This window comes from Phoenix dactylifera, unplaced genomic scaffold (genome assembly GCF_009389715.1).
Source record: "Phoenix dactylifera cultivar Barhee BC4 unplaced genomic scaffold, palm_55x_up_171113_PBpolish2nd_filt_p 000451F, whole genome shotgun sequence".
NCBI classification, from domain to species: Eukaryota; Viridiplantae; Streptophyta; class Magnoliopsida; order Arecales; family Arecaceae; genus Phoenix; species Phoenix dactylifera.
Genome location: NW_024067882.1, coordinates 80070 through 87534, shown reverse-complemented (window position 1 = coordinate 87534; position 7465 = coordinate 80070). Strand labels below are relative to the sequence as shown.

Below are 7465 nucleotides of genomic sequence, written 5' to 3'. Positions count from 1 at the left end.
CCTTCAGGCTGTGCTGCTCCTTCGGCCGGCTTCTTCCCTTCACGCCGGCCTTGCACGAACCGATCGAGCGCCCCTCGGCGAATGAGCGCTTCGATCTCGTTTCGGAGCTGGTAACACTCCTCGGTATCATGGCCGTGATCCCGGTGGTAGCAGCAATATTTCCGGAGGTCACGCCGGCTTCTGGTGTCTGGCTTTGGAGGTGGGAGCCGGATGTGATCCCGGTGCTCGATCTCCATGAGGATTTCGGCCCGAGGAGCATTGAGAGGAGTGTAACTTTCGTACCTCCTTTCGGGTGCGGGGGCCCGCGGTGGGAACCTTTGCTGTGGTGGCCCTCGCAGCCGGGGCGGACTCTTTGGGCGAGGCGGATTCTTGGCTCGTCGCGGGGACGGGCTCCGGTGCTGGCCGCGCTCCTCGCGGCGTCTCTTCTTGGGGTTTGGCTCGGCCCCGCTCCGTCTGGCTGCCACGGCTTCTTCCGCCTTGGCGTACTTCCGCGCCCGGGCGAACATCTCGGTGAGGTCCGCGGGGAAGCTCTTCTCAATCGAGAAGAGGAATCTGTAGGACCGGGCTCCAGTCTTTAGTGCCGACATGGCGATAGACTGGTCAAGCTCCCGGACCTCCCATGTCGCGGCGGTGAACCGGTCCAGATACTCCTTGAAGGACTCTCCCTCCTTTTGTTTGATGTCGAGGAGGGAGTCGGATGTCCGCCGCTGGGTTGGCTGGCGCAAAATTGCCAGCGAACTGTCGGCCGAGCTGTTCAAAGGAAGAGACAGTACTCGGCTTCAGCCCGGTGAACCAAAGCCGGGCTGGTCCTCGGAGTGTCGCCGGAAAGGCCTTGCACATCATGGCTTCCGTGGCTCCTTGGAGGGTCATTAGGACCCGGTAGCTCTCCAGGTGGTCCAGGGGATCGGTCTTGCCACTATAAGGCTCCACCTGGGGCATTTTGAACCGTAGCGGGACCGGTTCATCTTCAATCTCCGGGAGAAGGGCGACTTTGTACTGAACTCAAAGTCGCCGGTGTGCCCCGATTTTCTTCCATGGAGTGCCTGAATCTGGCGCTCCAGCTTCTCGACCTTCCGGTCGAGTTATGGTTCTGGAGGATCGCGCAGCGGTTCCTCGGGTGCTGGTTGTCCTGGAACGACTCAGCTTCGAGGTTGGGCCAGTCATGGCCTCTGGCTGGGTGCTCTCTCCAGAGAGGCCTGGACTTGAGAGTCCTGACCTGAGAGGAACCCGCTTGTAGGGGGCTCCGGTTGCTGGAGCCGGGGAGGCGGTGCCGTGGGATGCCCCTAGGTTGCAGGCTTTGGACGGCAGTGGCCAAGGCCTGCACTGTTGCACCAGGCATCAAACTGCTCCGGCCGGACTTGATGAACTGGCTCAGCCGGAGGTGGTGAGTTTCGGACGGAGCGCTCAGGACTGGGTGGAGGACGTCGAGAGGCGTTGGAGGCCCCTTTACTTCTTCAGCTTCATGGCAGCGAACTCGGCCCTTCCTCTAGCGCCAACTGTTGCTGGAAATTGGACCCGGGGGCCGCCGCGAAGCCGGGGAAGGCGAAGCTCCGCTGCTACAGGGGGCGGACGGCGGTGCGCCGGTCGGCTGCGTCCTCCACTGGTGGGGCTCCGGATCTGCAAGGAAAACCGGTGGCCGGGCTCCGGCGCCGGCCCTCCGATGCTTAAGTCAGAGGGGGCAAATATGTGGAGAGGGTAGGAGGAGAGAGAGTGTATGCACAGAATATTTTGTTAAGATGAAGCAAAGATGAAAGCTTTGATGTCATCAATTGTGTCTATCTCCCCCCCGTTCCCCCCAGGCTCCCCTTTTATAGTGGGGTTTTGCGTTTCCTGGGAGGTGACAGGGGAGTTTGTCCCTTTTGTAATGATTTAGCCCATTAATGGCGTAGTGGAGAATAAGGCCGGATCAGACCGGAGTCAGAGAGCTGTCACGGTCGATCGGACCTGTTGGAGTTGTTGAACCGCCGGCCGTAGTGGGCCTGGGGTTCGTGGATGGTGAGTGCATTTAATACCGAATGAACCGGCGGTCAGGGAGAGCCATACGCTCTGACGGTTCAATGATCCGGAGATCGTCTTGAGCCGTGTTCATTTAATGACTGGGTGCATCGGAGACTTGAGGGAGTCTCATGCATTAATGGCAGGTCGTGCCGAATACCTGCGGAGATCTTATGCCTTGACGGCTTAGAGATTATGGCAGGCGACAAGTTGTAGTCGAGTTGTCAAATCCCCTGGAGGATTGAGTGCTTGGTTAAGGCATCGGCTCGGCAGGGGTGCCGAGCCGAGCTGGTCGCCCAGTAGGGCGCCCTGTGGCGGGGTTGCCTTCGAAGTATCCCTGATCGGCGTCTTTCGAGCAAGCGCTTCCTAACCGAGCGCCTCCCTTCGGTGCTATCTCTGGTCGGCATCCTCTGGTCGGCTCTTTCCGGCCGAGCGGACGCACTTGGGTGTTTTGGTCGGGTGCCTTTACTTGGCGCTTTCTCCGGTCAACGCTCCTTCTGCTCGGCACTTTCCAGCCGAGCAGCCTTTGGGTCGATGCCCTCTGGCCGAGCGCCTTCCCGGTCAGTGCCTCTGGCCGAGCGCCTCCGCAACAGTATGACTTGGGGTTTTTCCCCCAACAAATGAGATCCCCAATAGTCAATGAATTGATGAACAGGATACCTTCTTTCAGATTCATGTTTCTGATGCACTTGCTTCTTTTGTTTGGGAATGGCGTTCCCTCAGTCTTCTTCATCCAGGCTGGCTGGATGGTGTGTTCGGGTATGCGCTGGGAGCTTTCCAAGAGGGAGAAGGATGTTAAAATTATCGTGGATTGACTCCAAAGGACTCGAATAACATCTGCCATGCTAATGAGTACTGATGTTGTGGAAATAAAGGGTCTCGGATTTAGTTCCACATCGACTGAATAACGAAAAGGTATGTGTCTTAAATGGAGGGCTTGATTACCCTTCCCTGAGGAGGCACCTTTTAAAGGGCAAAATCGTGAGGGAAGTAAGCTGCCCACGATACACGTCATATGATACGTGCGCACTTTCCCAAAGCGGACAATACCTTCTGTGGGGACACGGTCTTCTTTTCCTGTTCCAATTCGGTGGGGGCTAAGTTCTGAGGTCGGGGAACCCCGACCTCAACAATGGCACGCCAGGTAGGAGCCCTTGACCTCGGCGCAGACCTTCCTGCTGGAGGGCTGATGTTGTGGAAATAAGGGGTCCGGACTTAGTCCCACATCGACTGAATAGTGAAAAAGGTCTGTGCCTCAAATGGAGGGCTCGATTATCCTTTTCTTAGGAGGCGCTTTTTAAAAGGCAAAACCGTGAGGGAAGTAAGCTGACCACGACACGCGTCACGCGATACGTACGTACTTCCGCAAAACAGACAATACCTTATGTGGGAACGCAGTCTTCTTTTTCTATTCAGTTCGGTGGAGATAAGGTCTGAGATTCCTCCGACCTCAACAAGTACCATCAATAATGTATTGCAGCATGGCAGGAGCTGGGAAGCCAACCGCCGTGGTCATCAATCACTATAATCCGAAAACGTAAAATGGGATTTGGCAAATGAATTCCCCTATCAGGTATCTTCTAGGTGTTTCCCTTCTCGCACAAAATTATGTAGAGAAAGAACAACAGGGCTCAGGAAGCAATACCATGTATATGGGTCTTGTCATATATCAATCTCCTTGTTATTCGGTTACATCTCAACTATGGCCGAGAATCGAAGCCCAGCCAATCTCATGGCTACCAGTTCCCAAAGCGTAACTGGATTCATAAATGATTACCCTTCAATTCTCCCTTGGGTAATCACTATCTGTAGGCATTTACTACATATTTTAATTCCTCAGATGTCACACCTCCAAACAAGGTACGGGTGCATCTTTCGCGTAGAAGGAGGCATTCGCCGTCCTTCGCGTAAGCCACTGTTGGATCATCAATTGCTCGCTTTGAGAGCGGTGCTTCAGATGAATGACAGAGTTTGGCATAATTTGAGATCTCTGCGCTGGGTGATCCAACGGTGGTTTTTTTTTTGAAAGAAGGCGAATCCAACTTGGATACTACCGCGCAGCTCTCGAAGCACTTTGTAACAATTTAGAATTCAAAATTTATTCAACAAATAATCGATATGAAATTAAACACACATCCTACACGAATCTTACATACTTCTTCCGTCTAAGTTCTGACGAGTAACATTTTCTAGTTCACATAGATTTATGGGCTGAATTCGTTCTGATACCATTTAATAACAACCTAAAATTTATGCAGAATGACTAGTCGAAAGATATTTTATGCACAATGCTGCATGCATAGCTCTCGTAGCGAGGGTGGGTGATCAAATGGGCTGTTTGGTTTGAAGGAATGGTGAATCCTTTTACACAACCCCGAATCTACCCCATTTATTGTAACATGCCCGACCAACTTAAATACAGCGTCCTCGATCTGCTTCTCATCACTTTCCTTCCAAACCAAATTGGCTCCGACCCAACTTCCTCTGCCAACCTACTCTGTCAGATCAACACCCACCACAACTCCCAACAATTTAAAACAATATGGTTTCTCTTACGCAAACCGTGGCTCCTACTTTCAGCCGTACACTTTCTTCATGTCCTCCCCAATGGCTATCCTCCAAGATTTCAACCCGTATCCCACTCCTGCAACCCTCCAGACACCCTTCGCTCGCCCCCTCTGTCACCATTCAGAATCCCCTTAATTAAGCATTCACTCCATTTAGCTGGCAGATGGCTCCTCATTCACTCCCGAATCCTCTCTCATTCACTTCCTCCTTATATACCGTCCAACTCTCGTTTTTTCCCACCTCTATCGCAACCAGACTCGTATTCTACTTCCCCTGCACTGAATACCTCTCTTATTCTACTCCAATTTTTTTTTCACTCCCTTTCCGAGTTATATAATACCACCGGTATCTCCACTTCTTTCTCTACTGCTCCTCACTTCTGCTGCAGTTCTACTACTATATCCATCCCATCCTTTCCCTGTAAACCATTACCTTCCTTCTTGTCCTCAACCCTCCACAACTACTAATAGTAATATTAATACTATCATTTATATTTCCCTCCATTTATTACCTTACCATAGTTCTCAGTCGTCCTCACTCTACCCCCAGCATCACTTTCACTGGAGCTACTAGCACCACCACTTTTATTAGAGCTGCTGCTACTGCTTCTGTTGCTTCTACTACCACCAACACCAGCACCACCACTAGCCATGGATCTTATGGATCTCCTCCTAATTTTCGCCACCTTGCTATTAGCAGCACTTTGGTGGCGCCGCTGCTCACGCACCGGCGGGACAGGCGCACCCGGGGACCTCCCACCGGGCCCGCCTGGGTGGCCGGTGGTCGGCAACCTCTTCCAAGTCATCCTCCAGCGCCGGCCCTTCATGTACGTGGTGCGCGACCTCCGGCTGCCGCTACGGCCCAATCTTCAGCATGCGCATGGGCCAGCGCACCCTCATCATCATCACCTCCGCGGACCTCATCCACGAGGCCCTCGTCCAGAAGGGCCCCCTCTTCGCCAGCCGCCCCGCCGACTCCCCGACCCGCCTCCTCTTCAGCGCCGGCAAGTGCACCATCAACTCCGCCGAGTACGGCCTTCTCTGGCGCTCCCTCCGCCGCAACTTCGTCTCCGAGATCGTCACCCCTGCTCGCGTCAAGAAATTCGGCTGGATCCGCGACTGGGCCATGACCAACCACCTCGCCCGCCTCCGCGACGAGTATAAAAAGACCGGCGCCGTCCAAGTGATGAGCAACTGCCGGCTCACCATCTGCAGCATCTTGGTCTGCATCTGCTTTGGAGCTAAAGTCCCCGAAGACCATGTCCGCGAGATCGAGGCTGTTCTCAAGGATGTTATGATGATGACGACGCCGAAGCTGCCCGACTTCCTTCCGATGCTCACTCCGCTCTTCCGCGGTCAGCTCACGGAGGCGAGGAAGCTAAGAAAGAGGCAGATGGACTGCCTGCTTCCACTGGCGAGAGCCAGAAGGGCCTTCGTGGAGAGTGGCGGGGAGAAGGATGTGAGCTGTTCATGGGAGATGGTGAGCCCGATCGGTGAGGCCTACGTCGACTCGTTGTTCGGGCTGGAGCCGGCCGGGAGGGGCCGGCTTGGGGAGGAGGAGCTGATGACATTGTGCTCGGAGGTGATGAGCGCCGGCACCGACACTAGTGCAACTGCGCTCGAGTGGGCATTGCTGCATCTGATTCTTAATCAAGCAGCGCAGGAGCGGCTGTACAAGGAGATCCTCCGCAAAGTCGGCACGGAGAAGGGGATGAAGATCACAGAGGACGACGTCGAGGGAATGGGCTACTTGCAGGCGATGGTGAAGGAGACGCTGCGGCGGCACCCGCCGAGCCACTTCGTGTTATCGCATGCGGCGACGAGGGAGACGCAGCTAGGGGGATTCCGGATTCCAACCGATGCAAATGTGGAGTTCTACACGGCGTGGATGACGGAGGACCCGAGCGTGTGGGACAAGCCGGAGGAGTGGCGGCCGGAGAGGTTCGAGGAGGGCGGCGAAGGGTGGGATACCGACGTCACCGGGACGCGAGGACTGAGGATGATGCCGTTCGGGGCCGGAAGGAGGATCTGCCCGGCGGCGACGCTGGGGTTGCTGCACGTGCAGCTAATGCTGGCGAGGATGGTGAGGGAGTTCCGGTGGGATGCGGTGCCCGGGGAGCGGCCGGACCCGACAGAGACGTTTGCGTTCACAGTGGTGATGAAGAATTCCCTCAGGGCAGCCATCTTGGAGAGGGACGTCTGATGGGACAAAAAAGCAGGGCCTTACGTTAAGTACTATTAGGGACGTAGAAGGACGTAATTAATGAAGCGTGAGTTCTTGCCATCTAGGTCCAAAAGAAGTTGTTATATTATTATTAAAATATTTATATCACATGTTCATCTCATGTACCGGATTGGTGCCTAATTTTTCTCGCCTATCCAAATTAATTTAGGGATTTTTTATTTTTTTACATTCATGGCTCACGCCAAACGAGTATGAACACAGCCTCTAGCATCAAGAGAAAGAAGATGACATAAAGATAAAAGAGTAACTGCAGTCTCAATACATAACACCTCTCTAGAATGATGAGCAGCAAAGAAAATGATGCAGTCTACAGCTCTATTCGCCTCTCGAAAAACAAGAACAACTTGGATCGAGCGGTAGCCAAACAACATGAGGATGATAGTATTATTTCGATGATTAACACAACAATTAAGTAGATATCAAATTAATAATGCAGTTTAACTTGATAGACACTAATGAATATCACACTCTCGATACATTCACGATACATTAAGAAAATGAGATCAAGACGACTCACAATGATTAACAACAAGATAAAATATGTAGTAGAAAATGATAGAGAGCTTTTAAATCTAATTCGGCAAAGTTTTAAGTCAAGTATACTTTTAAGGGCAAATCTGTAATTTTTACTATTAAGGGTATGAAGCTCTATCGTGCT

At 53.1% G+C, this 7465-nt stretch overlaps 1 pseudogene; it reads left to right on the top strand.

Moving 5' to 3' along the window:
• The first annotated feature begins 4339 nt into the window (after positions 1-4339).
• LOC103723199 lies at positions 4340-6949 on the top strand (annotated as a pseudogene).
• Positions 6950-7465: the final 516 nt, after the last annotated feature.